The sequence below is a fragment of the Mytilus californianus genome, unplaced genomic scaffold (assembly GCF_021869535.1).
Source record: "Mytilus californianus isolate M0D057914Y unplaced genomic scaffold, xbMytCali1.0.p SCAF_8, whole genome shotgun sequence".
In the NCBI taxonomy this organism is placed as follows: Eukaryota; Metazoa; Mollusca; class Bivalvia; order Mytilida; family Mytilidae; genus Mytilus; species Mytilus californianus.
The window spans coordinates 105,089,692-105,110,894 of NW_026262734.1; positions in this window are offsets into that span (position 1 = coordinate 105,089,692).

Below are 21,203 nucleotides of genomic sequence, written 5' to 3' on the forward strand. Positions count from 1 at the left end.
CGGAGAAACAAAATTGATCAACATTATCAGTTTGTCTGGAGCGTGTTCTCCGGCAGAGGTTAAAAGGTTTGTAAAAGTTCGTTTCCAGTGAAACCATTCTTTTGCTGCTGTAGGTGAATCAGGATTGGCATCCAGTCGTTCAGGTCTGAGGTATTTATGCATGATGATTTCAGTTGATGAAACTATAATTTAGTTATACATGTTTTATTCATCAACTGAAATCCAAGCTATCATTTATGATTACAGGAGTGTACAAAGAAATGGGAAGAAAACTGTTTGATGCGACTGTCATACAAGTGAGAGGTTTGGCGCTACAAAACCAGATTCAATCCACCATTTTCTACATAAGAAGATGCCTTTACCAAGTCAGGAATATGACAGTTGTTGTCCATTCGTTTGATGTGTTTGTGCTTTTGATTTTGCCATTTGATTAGGGACTTTCCGTTTTGGATTTTCCTCGGAGTTCAGTACTTGTGTGATTTAACTATTTACAATGTCTATTACTGATGACTAACTACCACAAAACCAAATAAAACATAATACAACAAATCCACTAGGGATTGTTTTGTGTGTGATCATGTAGTGCGTCCAACATTATTATTTGATCCATCACATCAAATGCCTTCTCACTGCCTACAGTAACCAGATACAAGGATTCAATTGTGAAATGTTTAACTTCCGCTCTAGCTTCAGTGATAATTAAACCAGCTAAAAGAATAGACATGCACTTTGTTAATCCGAACTGATTGGTCAACTGTTTAAAACTCTGAGTTAGCGATGATAGTAATAAAAAAATCCAAAAAGTTTAGATACAACTGGTGTTACGGCAAATTAAGAGTCATATCCCTTGTCTTTGGAGACAGTCAGGCCCTAGAAATTTTTAGAGAAGCTGTTTGTTTGGTCAGTGGCAGAGTATTGGTGTTCTCCATTTCCATTATGCATATCGCTTCCTTATATCTGTTTCCTATATTTCGACGAAAAGCCTATGGAACATTTCATTAATTTAGTTATCCATTACTTCTCTATAAAACTGAGACCTATCTATGTACTGTTCTCTCCTCAGTTGTTTTCATAGATTCCGTTGTGTCAAAATTTTGTCTGTATGGTAGTGATCATTATGTTTTCCATTGAACTTCCAAAGATGATATTTTTATTTACATATTTGGAGAAGCTTGAGATTGGTAGGTGATGTCTTGAATTTTGGACCTTTTAGTTTGATAATTTCTGATGGTACAGTAACTGCAGCTGCTTTTTTCAGACAGTTGCACAGAAATTGAATGTTGTCTTCCAATGAATGACTTTCTATATATTGTACTGAGTGAGTTTTTCGCTTATCAGTGGATTAAAGGTTTCAGAGTCTCTATCTTTCCACTAAAATTTCAATTGTTTGGCAAAGTTTCCGATTAACTGTCCGACTCTAGAAGTAAATCAACTGGAATCCTTATCACCTCTACTTTTTTTAATTTTTTTGTTAGTTCTTGATTGAAGACAGGAATATTGGTCCTTCAGTTGACATAGTTAATATTAATGAAGTTCTTATATACTAAATACCATTTGCAGACGATATTGTATTATTTGGAAAAAATCTCCTACATTCTACAGGAACTACTTCATAAACTACTTTTTTACTGTACAAAATTGAATATAGAAGTCAATATTAACAAAAATGGCTTGTAACCGGTAATTTTTCTACAACAACGTAGAACTAAAAATAAACTACTTTTTTACTGTACAAAATTGAATATAGAAGTCAATATTAACAAAAATGGCTTGTAACCGGTAATTTTTCTACAACAACGTAGAACTAAAAATTGTCGATTCGTTCATATATCCTGGTATGCTGATACACTCTAATGGGAAATTTTTATCAACACAGAAGCGATTAGCCCTGCAAGGTTCACGATCTTTGGCAGCTCAGAATAATTCTACAAATGGTTTATACTTGACGAAAAAAAAGGAGACTTGTTCGATTGTATGGTTGCATCTGTGAAAAATTATGATTCTTAAATTTGGGCTTTTCATCGTGGTAATGATGTTGAAATTATCTATAACCGTTTTTGTCGATCTATTTTGAACCTGAATAAAAGTAGCCAAATTGTTTTTATACGACGAGTTAAAAACAAAAAATAATAAAATACTGGTTAAATACTGTAATTCATAAACCACTTATTGTGTATGATATCTATATATTGTTACTCAGAGATGCAAAAAATGGTAAAAATAATTGGGTTTCTAATGTTCGTGACCTATTGTTTAGTATTGGTTTAAACCATGTATGGTACCAGCAGTCTGATATAAACATATCATTAGATGTGATAAAAAAGGACAAAAGACCAATATATTCAAAGATGGTTTGCATCAATACAGTATTGTGAGAAACTTACTATGTACAGTAATATAAAATTAGATTTTTGCTTCGAAGATTACATAGATTATAATTATAATTAACATTTTTTTTCAAAGCTACGTAGTGGTACTATGAAGTTAAATGTTGAGGTCGGGCGGTATACAAATACACCAAGAGAAAACAGATTATGTACTTGCTGTAATATGAAAAGTGTTGAAGATGAGTAACATTTTACTTTAGTGTGTCTTGAGTATAGATTTGTAAGGCTGCAGTTTTTACCAAAATATTATTGTTCGTGGCCAATATGATAAATCTATGTATTTGTATCAAACAAAATTGAGATCATTAAGTGGAAAATTGTGTATTTTTTGGAAATCTGCTAGGCAGATTAGATCACATCTAATAAGTGATTATGTGTCTATTGTGCTATCTTATAATATTGTTCTCTGCTGTTTATTGTGTGTCACAATGTAAATATGTTTGTTTTGCTATAGCATGTAACCACTGCTTTGCTAATAAAGAATTCATTCATTCATTCATTCAAAACAGCAATCAGTGAAATCAGCATTCAAAATTACTATCAACAGTCATTAGAATCATTTTTAAATATAAAACAAAATTAACAATTAACCCATAGATTGCTCGAAAACAAGCACTAAATCCATTGGATGTTAGATGTGTACTGATTGCTAATTTAGTCTTAGATGCAAGATTTTTTAATAGTTGTTTTTGGCTTTCAACTAGCTGTCAGTAACTGCGAGTACTCTCAGATCTGTACTTAGCGTCTTTTTGTTGTTGGGATGTACAGGTATCCGGCCACGTCCACTCTGTGTTTTTGTTAGATGTATTTCTATTTGTAGCCATCTGATGAGTTAAGCCTTTTTCAACTGATTTTTATAGTTCGTTCTTATGTTGTACCGTAACACCACTGTCCCAGGTTAGGGGGAGGGTTCGGAGTCCGCTAACATGTCTAACAGGGCCACATTCTGTATGTATGTGCCTGTCGTCCCAAGTCAGGAGCCTGTAATTCAGTGGTTGTTGTTTGTTGCTGTCTTACATATTTGTTTTTCGATCATTTTTTTTGTACATTGATAAGGCCGTTAGTTTTCTCGTTTAAATTGTTTTACATTTGTCATTTCGGGGCCTTTTATAGCTGACTATGCTGTATGGGCTTTGCTCTTTGTTGAAGGCCATACGGTGACCTATAGTTGTAAATTTCTGTGTCATTTGGTCTCTTGTGAAGAGTTGTCTCATTGGCAATCATACCACATCTTCTTTTTTATATTCCATGTTTTTCATCAATTTTGAAATGATTGTATTTGAGAACGTAATATTTACCTGATAAATATCTGCATGAGAATATTAAAACTTAAATACCATATACTTAAAAACAAAATAGGGCGGTTGAATTCGATGAACTAACGAACACAAGGCGAACAAACCTAGGGCGAACATGTAATTATGACAAACAGACCCAATTACCAAGCAAAGTCACGTAAAAAAGTTCAAAATCAATCAGCACACATCAGCACGTTTATAGGAGAGTGGCGAAAGATACAAAAGGGACATTCAATCTTATAAGTCGAAAGTAAATTGACGACGCCAAGGTTAAAAAGTAAACGACGAACAGAAAAACAACAGTGTACAAAATACAATATAGAAAACTAAAGACTGAGCAATGCGAACCCCAAAAAAAACCGGGGGTGATCTTACGTGCTCCAAAAGAGTAAGCAGATCCTGCTCCACAGCATATGTATGGTAAATGGAGGAACGGAATCGACTGAGTTTAGGCGAGAGTAAAAAGGATGACATCAAAACTTTTCCACAATTTCATGTAACTGCCATTTTTAAGGTTAAAAAACGTTCTTTGCAAAAAATAATGAAAACAACACTTTTAAGTTTCATGCGTCCGAAGCGCTTTTTCGAACTTCTTCGAACCCTGAAGGATATTATAGATCACGGGAGACCGAATATAATAGTCATAGCAGTGTATTTTCCATGCATGTAAAGGTTCAACCTGGAAGATCACCTACTTAATACAAAAGACGTCGGACCAACCTTCATGAGGGTCTGGATTGGGGTCCTTTATTTCTTTATTCTTTAATTATTTAGTCCATTTTTTCTAGTCTTTATTAAGTCTCTCAAACGAAGTTTGGGAAGACTTATTGTTTTTGCTCAGTTCTTATTATTATTATTATTATTCTTCCTCTTCCTCTTCCTCTTCCGCCGCTTTTAAATTTGAACTTGTCCGCACCCTTTCTCCAAAACCGCTTATCAGATTAACTTAGGGTTTCACAATATGTTAGACTAACATGTCTAGTGGTGCAATCAGGGTTTTGTTTGTGCAATGGGGTTTATAAAGGGGTACTTTGAGGGGCAAAAACAAAAGAGGGTTTTACTATAGAACCCTATGGGATTTTATTTTTTAAAATTTTCAAATGATTATAAATTGAAAACCGTTTGTGATAGACACAATCTTTTTAATTGAAAATGTTCTAAATGATAAAACCCATTAAATGAAATACAGAATTAGTCCCCAGGGGTCACCCCCACCCCCTGCCATTTAATAAAGTTCTAATACCTTGTAAGTGGTCAAGATCCCCACCCCTAAACCATATATATTCTGGTTTGTCATGCTAAGATGGTTTGAATGATATACAGGGTTAGTCCCTAGGGGTCATCCCGACCCCCTGCCATTTGAGAAAGTTCTAATATCTTGTAAATGGTCGAGATCCCCACCCCTAAACCATATATATTCTGGTTTGTCATGCTAAGATGGTTTGAATGATATACAGGGTTAGTCTCCAGGGGTCATTCCTACCCCCTGCCATTTGAGAATGTTCTAATATCTTGTAAATGGTTGAGATCCCCACCCCTAAACCATATATATTCTGGTTTGTCATGATGAAGCACATGAAATGAAATACAGGGTTAGTCCCCAGGGGTCACCCCCACCCCATGCCATTTAAGAAAGTTCTAATACCTTGTAAGTGGTCAAGATCCCCACCCCTAAACCATATATATTCTGGTTTGTCATGCTAAGATGGTTTGAATGATATACAGGGTTAGTCTCCAGGGGTCATCCCGACCCCCTGCCATTTGAGAAAGTTCTAATATCTTGTAAATGGTCGAGATCCCCACCCCTAAACCATATATATTCTGGTTTGTCATGATAAAGCACTTGAAATGAAATACAGGGTTAGTCCCCAGGGGTCACCCCCACCCCATGCCATTTAAGAAAGTTCTAATATCTTGTAAGTGGTCGAGATCCCCACCCCTAAACCATATATATTCTGGTTTGTCATGCTAAGATGGTTTGAATGATATACAGGGTTAGTCTCCAGGGGTCATCCCGACCCCCTGCCATTTGAGAAAGTTCTAATATCTTGTAAATGGTCGAGATCCCCACCCTTAAACCATATATGTTCTGGTTTGTCATGATAAAGCAAATCAAATGAAATACGGGGTTAGTCCCCAGGGGTCTCCCCCACCCTATGCCATTTAAGAAAGTTCTAATATCTTGTAAGTGGTCAAGATCCCCACCCCTAAACCATATATATTCTGGTTTGTCATGCTAAGATGGTTTGAATGATATACAGGGTTAGTCCCCAGGGGTCATCCCGACCCCCTGCCATTTGAGAAAGTTCTAATATCTTGTAAATGGTCGAGATCCCCACCCCTAAACCATATATATTCTGGTTTGTCATGCAAAGATGGTTTGAATGATATACAGGGTTAGTCCCCAGGGGTCATCCCGACCCCCTGCCATTTGAAAAAGTTCTAATATTTTGTAAATGGTCGAGATCCCCACCCCTAAACCATATATATTCTGGTTTGTCATGCCAAGATGATTTGAATGATATACAGGGTTAGTCCCCAGGCATCACTTATGCATATAACTTTACTGGACCAAACCAATTTTCACTGGACTTTGCTCAATGGGAATTACGAATTATGGGAGCTTCGTTTGGGAGACTTCGTAACAGCATCCTGTTACAATCATTTCTTGTTCTTCAATTATTTAGACAATTTTTCTCTTTTCTTTATTTATTTTGTCTATTATTCTCTATTCTTTATATTTTAGCATCCCATTCTATTACTTTATTCTATTTGTTTTGTCTTTTATTCTGCTTTTTTTACTCATTATTCTCTATTCTGTAAATCCCACTCAGACCCTCCTTAATTCGCGCTAATGGCAGAGACTATATAGCAATTGACTATATACTTCTCAAACTTGACAAAATTGACGAAAATGTCATTAACATCAGCAAATGTGATTTTACTGGGAAGGTATCTGACGACCACTATCCATTATTATTGGTTCTAAAATATCAAATAAAGAGTTCAAATACGAAAACAGTACTTAAACATGAAAGGAAAATTAAACTGGTGAAAATGTCTTAGTACACTGAGATGATTAAAGAAGGATTTCTTACCCCACTGCAAGATATGAAAAAAAAAATCATGCAGACGTTGAAAAAAGTTTGTTTGTGATATAACTACTGTAATACCTAAAGATACCAAAATGACCCCCCTCCACCCCCCCCCCCCCCCCCCCCCCAAAAAAACCCAAAAAAATCCGGAAGAATGCACCCAAATTGCAAGTAATGTCCGATGAAATACTTAAAGCTATTAAAAATTACAAAAAACATTAGTTAACAATTGGAAATCAAATGGACGTCCAACAGATAGTCTAGATATAAGAAGATGTGGTATGAGTGCCAATGACACAACTCTCCATCCAAGTCACAAATTATTATAGATCAAAGTACGACCTTCTACACTTAGCCTTGGCTCACACCGAACAGCAAGCTATAAAGGGCCCCAATCTCTAGATCCTTTTTCCTATTTGAAAAGAAAAATAAAGACACACGAATTAAGAAAAACAGCGTAGAATAGAAGTTAGACAAAGACGAATGCATATGGATTGCCAAAGCTGTCTCATTATGCCCATTTTCTTTTTCTGATGTGCATTTACCTCAATATGATGTGTACTTGTGTTATTATATGATATGCAAACACCTTTATATGGTGTCTAGTTGCCATTATATGATGTGCAAGTATCCTTATATGGTGTGCAAATATCCTTATTTGGTGTGCAAACGTCCTTATATGATGTGCAAATAATTATACTTATATGATGTGCAAATATCCTTATATAATGTGAATTTTCCATTATATTATGTGCAAACATCTTTTTACATGATGTCGTTGTGTCATTATATTATGTGCTTGTAAAATTATATGATGTGGTTCGGTTTACTTCATTAAAAAATGTTTCAGATAATTTAGCTAATATGCAATCAATTCCTTCTTCATGTCTAATATATCATGTACTGTGTTACAACTCTAGATTCTCTCTTTCTCTATATATAGCTGATCTGTAATATTTCATCTTCATGCCTTATATATCATGTACTGTGTTACGAAGCTAGATAAAAACTGACGAGGAAAGGTAACACCCGGCCACTGAAAGCTTGAATTTTGTCGAGCCTAGGTGGTCGAGTGGTCTAGCGCGTCAGGCATACTGCAAGGCGATTTGGTGCCACGATATCTCAGTAGCATGACTTCGAAATCCGGCCAGGGAAGAACAACAAAAAATTTGCTGCCGCAAATTTACAGATCTAACATTGTAGGGCTGTTATTTAGACGAATTATATATATATGTATATATATACAAGTCTAAATTAAAAACAACATTCAAACCTATGATAGCGTTGGATAAAAACCGCAATTTTTATACGTGTGCATGTAAAACAAATTTCTTGGTAGAGGGGTCTAAATACAGCACAAACAACATTTTCCAAAAGACCAAGAAGTGAAAAGGTATATTTTAACAAAACGCATTTGACTAACAGGTCGACCAACTGTTACAATGTACTTTTTCACTTCTTGGTCTTTTGGAAAATGTTGTTTGTGCTATATTTAGACCCCTCTACCAAGAGCAGATGCACACGTATAAAAATTGCGGTTTTTATCGAACGCAATCATAGGTTTGAACGTTGTTTTAAATTTAGACTTGTTTATATTTTTTCGTTTGGGCTTGTATTATATTTTCCTTCGGGTTTATATGATCCGTTCATCCTATTTCGACTCTTTAAAATTCAAGAGTCTATCCTAAATTGAGGTAAATTATATGGCCTTCCAAATACCGTTTCGATCCCTAACATCACTGAAGAGACATTAATTGTCGAAATCGGGATATGGTGTACAAATTTTTGCACCTCATGTTTGCGGTATACCATCTTTTCCGCAAGTTTATTGTTTTCTGTTTGGTATTAAATTAATATATAAGATCCATTTTTTACATCTGGTGATCAATTTATTTGGCAATCACCAACGTCAGTCAGCAGGGTTTAAGAACATCAGTTGTTCGACCTGTTAGTCAAATGCGTTTTGTTAAAATATACTTTTTCACTTCTTGGGCATTTGGAAAATGTTGTTTGTGCTGTATTTAGACCCCTTTACCAAGAAATTTGTTTTACATGCACACGCATAAAAATTGCAGTGTTTATCCAACGCAATCATAGGTTTGAACGTTGTTTTCAATTTAGACTTGTTTATATTTTTTCGTTTAGGCTTGTATTATATGTTCCTTCGGATATATATTATCCGTTAATCCTATTTCGTCTCTTTAAAATGGAAGAGTCTATCCTTATAAATTGAGGTAAATTATATGGCCTTCCAAATACCGTTTCGATCCTTAACATCACTGAAGAGACATTAATTGTCGAAATCCGGATATGGTGAACAAATTTTTTCACCTCATGTTTGCGGTATACCATCTTTTCCGCAAGTTTATTGTTTTCTGTTTGGTAGTAAATTAATATGTAAGATCCATTTTTTACATCTGGTGATCAATTTATTTGGCAATCGCCAATGGCATTCAGCAGGGTTTAAGAACATCAGTTGTTCGACCTGTTAGTCAAATACATTTTGTTAAAATATACTTTTTCACTTCTTGGTCTTTTGGAAAATGTTGTTTGTGCTGTATTTAGACCCCTCTACCAAGAAATTTGTTTTACATGCACACGTAAAAAAATTGCGGTTTTTATCGAACGCAATCATAGGTTTGAACGTTGTTTTAAATTTAGACTTGTTTATATTTTTTCGTTTGGGCTTGTATTATATTTTCCTTCTGGTTTATATGATCCGTTCATGTTCATCCTATTTCGACTTTTTAAAATGCAAGAGTCTATCCTAAATTGAGGTAAATTATATGGCCTTCCAAATACCGTTTCGATCCCTAACATCACTGAGAGATTAATTTTCGAAATCCGGATATGGTGTACAAATTTTTGCACCTCATGTTTGCGCTATACCATCTTTTCCGCAAGTTTATTGTTTTCTGTTTGGTATTAAATTAATATGTAAGATCCATTTTTTACATCTGGTGATCAATTTATTTGGCAATCGCTAATGGCAGTCAGCAGGGTTTAAGAACATCAGTTGTTCGACCTGTTAGTCAAATACGTTTTGTTAAAATATACTTTTTCACTTCTTGGTCTTTTGGAAAATGTTTGTGCTGTATTTAGACCCCTCTACCAACGTTTGTTAACAGTTTGTATTACTACGTTGGCCCAACGTTTGTTCACCATCAACAATTTTATTCCATCGTTGGGCCAATGTATTGTATAAAACCTTACAACGTTGTGCCAACGTTTAGCCATCACTTTGGGCCAACATAGGGCCACTTTGCACTTATACATTGGGCCAACGTTTAAAAACAACGTTGGCCCAATGCATGAAGATACGTTGGGCCAATGTTGTGCCAACGTATCAATGTTGTCTGGGAATTAATTGGTAGTAAATTAATATGTAAGATCCATTTCTTTTTACATCTGGTGATCAATTTATTTGGCAATCGCCAATGGCAGTCAGCAGGGTTAAAACCCTTATCATGTAACTCGTAGTGTCGAGGAAGTTTATTTTCCCCATAGATGATTCATATGTAAATTTTATTGAATGGTGGAAAGAGTTACAGTGTCCTAGAAATTCATTAAGATGTTCTTGTGAATCTGTCCATTTGAAATCAATATCGTCAATGAATCGGAACCATGATAAGGGCTGGTATGGAGCACTAGCCAAGAGGCGTTTTTCAAGTTGGCCTATAAATATGTTGGCATATGACGGGGCCATTTTTGTGCCCATACTAGTACCGTCTATCTGGAGATAATATTTTTCATTGAAAGAGACACTACGAGTTACATCAAAAACGGAACCATTATAACGGACCTTCATACCAAAGAAACGGACAAACATCAATTCCTTTCTCCTAAAAGTTGCCATCCTAAACACTGCTCCCGTGGCATCCCGTTCAGCCAGGCATTGCAAATCAAGAGAATATGCTCTACCGAAAATACGCAAAATGCTAGACTTGGACAACTACGTAAACATCTAGTTGTTCGAGGATACAATAACAACATCATTGATAGCGCTTTCGAAAGAGCAAACAAAACTAGTCGCCAAGAACTTCTAGAGTACAAAGATAAGAATAAAGCAGCTAACAGAACACCCCTTGTACTCACTTACCATCCTGATTTTAGAAATGTGTCTTCCATTGTTCAGAAGCATTGGAAAATTATAGAATGTGATTCAAATCTTAAAAAAGTATTTTCCTCACCACCAGTCATGGCCTTCAGAAGACCTAAAAACATCCGTGACAAATTAGTGACATCTGTATTAGCAAAGCAGCCTACTCCATCTCCCGGTTGCTACAAACAATGTGGTCGAAGGAACTGCTTGTGTTGTAAGCTGACAATACAAGCAGTTCTTTCATCAGCTCCGTTACTAAACAAAATTATACCATCTACTCAAATTCCAACTGTAAAACGGAGAACTCAATTTATATATTAACATGTGACACTTGTGGCATTCAGTATGTTGGAGAAACAATGGACAAATTTAATATTCGGCTCAATAACCATCGTTTATGGTACAAAACCAACAAAAACTGTCCTCTCACAGACATCTTCGTTCAACGAAACATTCTTTTGATAATGTTACTTTCCAAATCATAGAAGCTAGCTAGTCAACACCGAGTGGGACTCCACGGCGAGAAGGAGAAGAGAAAATTTTTGGATCCACCAACTCCACACTTTAGAACCTGATGGTCTTAACGAAAAAGATGAGAAAAGATACAGGAAAGATAAAGAATAATTTAGTACACAGCATCGTCCTTTTTATCCTGTAATATTGGCCAATGGACGTTGCTCTTTCAACTACCAATTTTGTAAAAATCTTGAACTTCATCCAAATTATGTATTATTTTCAAGGCAGCTAAATTCAAGTGCAACATATACATTGAGCTGCAAAAGTTTCTTATAATCTACATCCGATTTCACCTGGATAGATGCACGCTTGATAAAGCTAGTTAGTCTAGCGAAATATTGCGTTTATTTTCATCATTTTGTAAATATTTTAAACATTCTTATATTTACATACTAAATAGTGTGTAAAAATTACATTGTTAGGCAATCTATAATTTTATTTGTGTAGTTGAATTAATCTCTGTACTGATTAATCCACACTCCCATAGATTTGTATGTCATGTGCTGCTATTTATAGGCACTTATATATATCAGACACTTCAGCCCGCACCAGCAGGTTACGCAGACACTGGTGTGGGCTGAAGTGTCTGATAATAGAAGTACTTCTGGAGAATGTCGTTCGTGTGATGAAAAACGCTGCAAATGCTGCCTACAGATGCATCACTCATCAACTTTTCACAGTAAGGCAACCGAAAATAACTATAAGATATTTTGCAATGTTAACTGCAAAAGTATGAATGTTATTTACATTCTAGAATGTTCGGTTTGTGGCCTCCAATATGTTGGTGAGTCAAAGCAGCCTTTCCACAAACGCCTCAATGGCCATAGGAGTGATATCTCTAAGAAGCCACTTCTCCCAGTTTCTCAGCATTTTAGACAGTCTGGTCACAAACTTGATGACTTTAACCGCATGAAGATCCTAGTGATTGAACAGAACATTCACTGGAGTGATGCCCAGCGACAGGTTCGGGAAAACTTTTGGATAAAGGAACTAAATGTACATCATCCAAACGGCATCAATAAAAAATACTAAGTTTTATTTTTCACTCATTTTGGGATGTAAATATACACAGTCACGTATATTTGAGTATTGAGTTTTGTTTTATATTATGATGTTCAGGATTTTGGATTAAATCAATAGACCAAAACTTACCTGTATTATTGAGCTATTTTTATACATATATTCAGTATTGTTAAAATAATTGACACTGAAGAAGGCTATTTGTTAAGCCGAAATATTTGTCAACACGATTTATTAACAACATCTTCGTATAATACCATCTTATATTAGTATCGTTGTGCAAATCTCTAGACTTATATAATTTTTTCCTTATCTGCACAGTATCGTCTTTTCTAGACGATCCGGTACATAGTAAATTTACTGGTTGGTCCTTTTTATAGACTTCTATATATATATATATACAAGTCTAAATTGAAAACAACGTTCAAACCTATGATTGCGTTGGATAAAAACCGCAATTTTTATACGTGTGCATGCAAAAACAAATTTCTTGTTAGAGGGGTCTAAATACAGCACAAACAACATTTTCCAAAAGACCAAAAAAGTGAAAAAGTATATTTTAACAAAACGCATTTGACTCACAGGTCGAGCAACAAATGTTCTTAAACCCTGCTGACTGCCATTGGCGATTGCCAAATAAACGGATCACAAGGAGTAATAAATGGATCTTAATTAAAAATTTAATACCAAACAGAAAACAATAAACTTGCGGCAAAGATGGTTTACCGCAAACAAAGGTGCAAAGTTTTTTGTACACCAAATCCGGATTTCGACAATTAATGTCTCTTCAGTGATGTTAGGAATATATATATATATGTATATTAGTTCCTAAATTGATGAAATACAGTAGATAGACTAGGTCTAGGTTGGTTAAGACTTGGTCGAGTATGGTTCAGACTAGGTCGAGAATGGTTCAGACTAAGTGGAGCATGGTTCAGACTTGGTCGAGCATGGTTCCGATTTGGTCGAAACGGTTAAGACTATGTCGAGTATGGTTCAGTCGCGTATACAATGGTTAAATACTGGTCGAGTACATGTTCAGACTGATAAGTATGGCTCAGACTACAGTCGAGTAATATCAAGTAAATTACAGAGCAATTCAGACTGGTCGAGTCAAAATCAGTACAGTCGAGTACAGATATAGGCCATTTCAGACTTTTACTGGTTTGTAGTGATACTGAGCTTTCAGACTTTAGTTGTACATGTGTTCTTACAAGTGTCTTGTATAGTGGTTCAAATGTATATGTATCTAAATATTGGAATTTCCTTCTCAGTGGTGCAAACATCGAATTTGCCTTGTTCACTTTTTCGCTGATATGCTTTTCGAAATTGAGTTCAGAGTCAATATTTACTCCAATGTCTCTTTCTTCGGTAGCTTTTTGCAGTATTGTAGACTTCAGTGTAAACTTTGAGTCTGGGTCAGATCCCGGTTTACCTATATACATATGTTTGCACTTGTCAGAGTAAAATTTAATAGCCAAGTATTACTCCGCTGCGATAATTTATTTAAGTCAATTTGTAGTTGTGTTTCATCGTTTTGACTTATTGTGTTAAAATCTGCAAAGAGGTATACCTCGGAATAGACTAGACAAGGTTTGGTAAGTCGATTATAAAAATAACACAAAAGCAAAGTCCCAAACACAGATCCTTGTGGTATACCTGAAGTTATTTTTGACCATGATGAATTTTTGTTTGTTTATCGAGAGGTGTTGTATCCTGTCACTTAGAAAACTATCTACCAATGGTTTGTACTGAATTTTCTGTGCCATATGCTCTTAGTTTGTTCATGAGTCGTTTACTCGGAACAGTTTCGAATGCTTTCGTGTAGTCAATATAGATAACATCAATATATTTACCGTTATCAAAGGTCTAGGAAATTTGATAATTGAGGAGACGTCGATCTGCCTGATATAATCCATATTGACGATCAGTAAATAACTTGTTGCTTTTCATATGTTTAACAATTTGTTCACGTAACAATGTTTCCATTACTTTAATTTGCACACAACTGATGTTAGGCTCACAGTTCTGTAGTTACCAGTAATACTTGTGTTTCCCTTATGAAAATTAGCGCTTCTTTCCAACTACTTTGAACATTCCTAGTTCTAATTGATTGGAAGAAAATTAGGCATAATAGTGCTGATATTGTGTCAGCTAGTTCTTTGAGTATTCTGGGGTGGATCCTATCTTGTCCCGGAAATTAATCAACCTTCAGTCCCCTAAGTATCTTCAATATTTCTTCCTTCTTTACATATTTGTTGCATTTTATTTTTAGTGTCTCTTATCGGTAAGGTAGGTATGTCTCCTTCTGGTTCTTTTGTGTTATATATTTATCGTGGGTTGCAGTGATGACTATTTCATTAGAGTATACATGTTTATCAAAGTACAATCTACACACACACAATGATTACATTTGCAATACATCAGTATATATAAAACAAAGAGTAATATAATGACATGGGAAAGTTACGCCCATAAAACCTAACAGAATACTGCAGCTGTCAACTATGAGAAGCGGTGAGATCAGATAATAATCTATTGACAGAAACATCCGCTAATCTGATGATTATAAATTCCTAACTGTCAGTATTAATTATAAGCCAATAAAACTATAAAAGTGATAATGTATCATGTAAACATAACATTTTGTAAATACGCTGTTAAAGGGGTATTAGCTACGAGATATGATAAACAATAAAAAAATGAGTTTCTTTTGTTCAATCATTAATGAAAGTGAAATAGTGAAATGATATAATTCGCTTTATGAAGCCAGTTTGATTCAAATTTTTCAAAATAAGCTAAGAAACATCGCAGATTAATTATTCACTTGCAAGTGAATAATTCGACCTCATTATATCCGTATTCATGTCACCTTCAATTTAACCCCTTAGCTAGAGATGGGTTACGCACGAATTAAGCGTGTGTTGATATTTTCTTTTTTATAGTCAAATACTTTAAAAAAAAAAAAAATACTTTTATTAATGTTTTCCGTTTTGAAATTTACTTTCATTTGAATTCCACAGATTTAGTATATCTGAACTCATTTGAATTTAGAAATTTAGTACTGTTATTGTTATTTTTCTTTTCATACAGAATAATAGCACTAGTAAAGCTAGAAGTAGTAAATAATATCTCAGAAATTATAACATGAGACCCAGTCTAAACACATGCACATGGAACATATACCAAGATTTCATAGCACAAATTGAAAAACCTAACACAATATTTTTTACCGAAATTCATCTGGGTTATGATAAAGATACTGTGCTTAAGGATTACCTTTTTTACAAATTTTGTTGCAAAAAATCCAAATATAGTAGACATTTTGGAGGAATGGTATCCTAATTAAATCAAATATTAAGAATGGGGTTAAATTACTGAATGATGGTACGTCAGAGTATCAATGGATAAAACTTAGCAAAGAATTTTTCCATCTCAGAATTGATATTTATACATGTTTGATATGTTTTGCCCCCGAAAGCCAAGTAACCTTTTGAAACTATTAAAAAGATATAGTTGAGAAATACAGTAACAAAGGGGTCATCGCGCTTAGTGGGGATCTGAACGCAAGAACAGGTTCAGAACCGGATCTTATCCAACGCGATTCTGTATCTCATATCCCAGTAGACAATGATACATATGGTATTGATTAAGTAGTTGAGGGGAGAGTCAGTCAATATAATTGATACTAGAGGTAGAGAATTACTAGAATTATGTAATATATGCAATCAATTAAAACTATTGAATGACAGATGCTGTGGAAATAGTAATTGGAACTTCACATGTGTTAAACCAAATGGTTGCAGTGTTGTGGACTATGTAATTGTGTCAGAATCACTATTATCACAAATATTATATATGCAGGATAATAGATTTTTAAGCAAATCTGTCTGACTGTCATTGTAAAATATCTTTCCGAGTTTTGGCAAGCTATGAAAAAGAACAAAAAAATGAAGGTCTATTAGATTTATCTTCACGTTATATATGGAATGAGAATTTCAAGAGACTTTTTGTCATCCAGTTATCCAAAACGAAATAGAGGAATTTATGAATGATAAAATTAATCTTGCCCCAGAAAATGTTGATTTAGCAACCTCTCAAATTCATTTAATTTCTGAAAAGATGTGCAAACTTTCTTTTAAAGAAAAATTAAAAGAAGTCATAAAAGCTCTCTGAAAATAAAAAAAATTGTTTGACCAAGACCTTAATGCCTTAAAAAAGGTTGCAAATGACAAGTAAAATTAAAAATTGAGAATGGAAATGGGGAATGTGTCGAAGAGACAACAAACCCAACCAAAGAGCAGAAAACAGCCCAAGGCCACCAATGGGTCTTCAACACAGCGATAAAATCCCGGCCACGCCCGGAGGCGGGCTTTAGCTGGCGTCTATACAAAAATGTGTACTAGTTTAGAATGACAAGGCCATTCTTATGTCCAAATTTCCCAAAGATCCTCTAGTGCGTGGATTATTTTTCAAATTGAATAAAAAATATGCAAAATTAAGGAAAAGGAAAGAGTTCAAACAGAGTATCTTAGGCCGTCTTGAACATTTACAGTCTGATAATCCAAAAGAATATTGCTCTCTTGTTTTAATTCATTGCGAGAAGAGAAAAAGTCTTCAACTGAAAATGCAATTGATGGGATACATGGTTTAATTATTCTTCAAAATTAACTTCCATCTCCCAATATACTTCTGACAGAGTTGATGAAATTAAAAGAAAGCTGAAAGAAGTTCAAAACAAAATAGGAAGCTTTTCCCAACTTTATATTGAAATTTCTATTTCTGAACTTCAAAAAGCTATGTCTAAACTAAAAAGGGATAAATGTCCAGGTATGGACAACATAAGTAACGAGATACTGAAAGCATCTCAAACTTACATGAATAAATGTTGTTTTTTTTAAGTCGTTCAATGCAATTTCTAGATCTAGTTATTATCCAAAGTATTGGTCAGAAAGTTTTATTTGTCCTTTGTATATATCTGATGACCCTGGAAAACCAGAGAACTACAAGGTCATTGCTATAACGATAGTATTGGTAAGCTTTTTAATACCATAATGAACAATTTACTGAACAAATTTCTATTAGAACATAAATTAATACACGAAACCCAAATTGGATTCTGTAAAAAATCAAGAACATCAGATCATGTTCTTGTGCTAAATGTATAATAGATAAATATTTGAATTGTGGCAACAAAAATTATATTCATATTTCGTTGATTTTCGGAAAGCTTTCGAAAGAGTTGTTCACGTTGGTATTATGTTAAAATTGCTACATAATAATATAGAAGGTAATTTTTTAATAGAATTTTGAACAGCATGTACAACAATGATAATTTATGTGTGAGATTTTATCAAAAGATGACTAACTTCTTCAATTCAAAGGTTGGTGTACGTCAAGCGGTGTTTTAAGTTCAAATTTGTTTGAATTATTTTTTAATGAGCTACCTTCAGTCATAGAAAGTAACTGTGAATGTGTTACTTTAGATAATTCAAAAATCCCATGCCTTCTTTATGCGGACGATTTAGTTTTACTTTCAAACTCTAAATAAGGATAACACGATCACTTAACAATTTTATCCAAATACTGTAAAGAATGGTGTATAGAGATTAATATCAAAAAGACCAAAGTTATTATTTTTAATAGAAATGGTCGATTGCTTACAGAAGATTTTTGTGTAGGACAGGATGATATACAATGTGCTAAATCTAATAAATATCTTGGAATGGTCATGTGTAACAATGGCAAGTTCAATGAAGCAAAACAAATTGTATGAAAAGGGACTCAAAGCTAGTTTTAAATTTCATAACAGAACAAAATCAGCAGTGTCATCTGTTCCAACCATTTTATATATTTTTGATCATACTATAAAGCCAATTTTACTTTATGGCTGTGAAAAATGAGGACTCATAAAGCTGACCCAAAAAAGAAAAGATATTATAAGTTATCTACGTTCATATCCGTAGATATGGGTATTTTAACGCCCTGAAGTATCCCAGTACACCCTGAGGCAAAGCCAGAGGGTGTACAGGGTACTGAAGGGTGTAAAAATACCCATATCTACGGACATGAACGTACATAACGAATTTATCCCCGGTCTTAGTCCGAATCTGCCGAGTTTTAGGAATTTCTAACACAAAGTGTAACGTGAAAGCAACGTTTTTTTTTCATTGATTAAAAACGTTTTATTGAAATTTGGAAATTTGACATATTTTGACGGGGTGTAGGGTTCTATAGCTACCCTTTGGTAGAACCCTACATGTTGTCAAATATAAGACGTTTTTAATCCAGAGACACAGAAACTGGAATTAATCAAATTTGGCGGTCAATGTTTCGAGTGTTACATCATAGACGGCGTGACGTCAACGTGGGTCATTTGCATAGCTAGGTCAGTAGTAGCGTTCATTGACGACGTGGCAACCAAGTGATGCATGTACTAAAATGAATGCAAATGATCAGCATTATAGGATAAAATCGTTTGTGTATTACATATTTAACTACAGACATCAAGGATAATTTACAAAATTCAATTTTCCACTGGGAACAACCATGGAACTAAGGAAAACGCGCGTGAAGTTTCCCGGGGGTAATGGGTATCAACGCCCGCGTATATGGGTTAGCAACACCCGGGGCTATGGGTTTTTTAACGACGAGCGTTAGCCAATCAAAATCCGAGAAATATACAAATATATATTCGTTCCCTATTGTTAATTTTCCTTTTTTGGACGGTGATGTTCCTTTGGCAACATCTTACGGTGTTTATATATCACAACTCGTTCGCTATGCCCGTGTCTGTTGTAAAGTTTTGGGTTTCAATGAACGTAATCTATGTATTACTGGTAAATTATTAAGTCATAGATTTCGTTACCACAAATTACTTAAAACCTTTACTAAATTCTTCCATAGATATAAAAATTTGGTTTTGAAGTTTGGTTGTACCTGTAGAAAACTTATTTCAAACGTAATAACACATCCTCATTTTTACGGAGATGTTGTTTTCCGAGCCCGGAAATTAGGAAACGATCCGGGTAAACTTATCGATCCTTTAAATAAACTTATTCTAAAAGGTTACCAATTCAACGCTGTAATAAGATCTTTGAATATTGTTTTTATTGGTATAATATCGATTTTGTCATCAGTAAATTAAAATTTAACTAAATATTATTTTATATACATATGCACATTCGTGGTACTACAATCTGTCGATACCTGTATCTTGGCATTGCACAAGGTCATGTTTTTCTCTTACTGTTTGACGTCTTTACACTAAATCCATTGGATGTTGGATGTGTAGCGATTGATATTTTAGTCTATTATGCATGATTTTTTTCATTAGTTGTTATTGGCTTTGAACTCTCAGATCTGTACTTTTATGTCTTTCTGTTGTGTGGATGCACAAGTACCCGTCCAAGTCCACTCTGTATTTATGTTAGATGGGTTTTTATTTGTATCCATCTGACGAGTTAAGCCTTTTTTAACTGATTTTTACAGTTTGTTCTTATGCTGTACTGTTACACCACTTTCTCAGGTTAGGGGAGGGTTGGCGCCTTGAAATTAGTTTAACCCAGCCACATTCTGTTTGTGCCTGTCCAAAGTCAGGAGCCTGTAATTCAGTGGTTGTCGTTTGTTGCTGTGTAACACATTTGTTTTTCGTTCATTATTTAGTACATTTTTAATTAGGCCGTTGGTTTTCTCGTTTGAATTGTTTTACATTTGTCATTTCGGGACCTTTTATAGCTGACTATGCGGTATGGGCTTTGCACATTGTTAAAAGATACGGTGACCTATAATTGTTATTTTCTGTGTCATTTGATCTCTTGTGGAGAGTTGTCTCATTGGCAATCATACCACATCTTCTTATTTTTATATAAGCCGGGGATAATTCCTTATATGATATATATGTTGTGTACAAGATGCAAGTTTGTACAAATTATAATTTGAACAGGGTTTTTGTACACGTTATAAGTTTTTTTGACACATACCTTTTTGCACCATGTGATAAAAGTTTATCTTTTAAAATTTATCAGCTTAATATTTTAAATTCAAATTTATATACTTCAACCTAACATTTCGTATACTATACTTTTCTCCTTGTCCTAAAACTGGAAATAAGGACACCTAAATGCTTTAAATTCTATTTTTATTTTTCTCCTTATACCAAAATCATATCCTTAAAAAGTCGTTTTGTGTTCTTATAATGTTTTTTGTACCAATGCTCAGTATTAGACTGTATCATGTAGTCATGGAAATATGACAGAAATATGCGAAACAAAAGACTGCGTGCTTGTATCATCCATTTGATTTAAGCGGTTCATAAAACATTGATAACATGTACAAATATTCTGTGAGAATTATAATTCGTACAACATTACAATTTGTACACAACATATACAAAGATTGTGAGCAAGAGAAACTAAATATCAAATTTTATAAATACATTCTTGGTGTAACAAAAAATTGTACAAATACTGGTGTTTTATCTGAACTGAGACTTTATATTGATAGTGTTTAACCCACATGTGTATGTATTGACATCGCCTTGTAAACTCACCTACAAAGCTATTGTCTTCAGCTTTCAATGAATATCATACAGGAGAGGTACTTACAACCAATTCCTGGTATAATGCAAATAAATTCTTCATTGATATTTTAAATTTTGATCTCTCTATTTGCCAAAAATATAGTGAAAACAAATTAAAGAGGTTGCTAAAAGAATTTGCCTCAAATTAGATTTTATTAAGAATTGGAAAAGCATAAGAGATCCCATGTCTCATGATGAGCACAG